Raw genomic sequence first — 343 nt, 5'->3', positions numbered from 1 at the left:
TAGAAAGGTCAAATAAATTAATAACTAAGAAGAAGTAGGAAGGGTAAAGCTTTTAACCTCCCTCCCCCAAATCAAGTGAGTTTTACCAATATTTTATGAAATAGCATGCCTTTGTTATCTAAATTTTTCCAGAGCATAGAAGAGGATAGAAAACTCGCTAACTCATTTTATCAGGCTAGCAATATTGAATAAGATGAGCCTCAAAAAACCTATAAACTAATCTCATTGACATGCGATGGCCCTAAATAAAAGATTAGCAAACTATATCCTGGTGTGGCACTGTAGGATAAGCGCTGGAATGTGCAAAGTCGCCAGCTTCTCCTGCAAAACCCTATACAAGGTC

This window comes from Chrysochloris asiatica, unplaced genomic scaffold (genome assembly GCF_000296735.1).
Source record: "Chrysochloris asiatica unplaced genomic scaffold, ChrAsi1.0 scaffold00196, whole genome shotgun sequence".
Lineage (NCBI taxonomy): Eukaryota > Metazoa > Chordata > Mammalia > Afrosoricida > Chrysochloridae > Chrysochloris > Chrysochloris asiatica.
The sequence above is the reverse complement of the archived record's forward strand: the minus strand, read 5'-3'. Positions refer to the sequence as shown.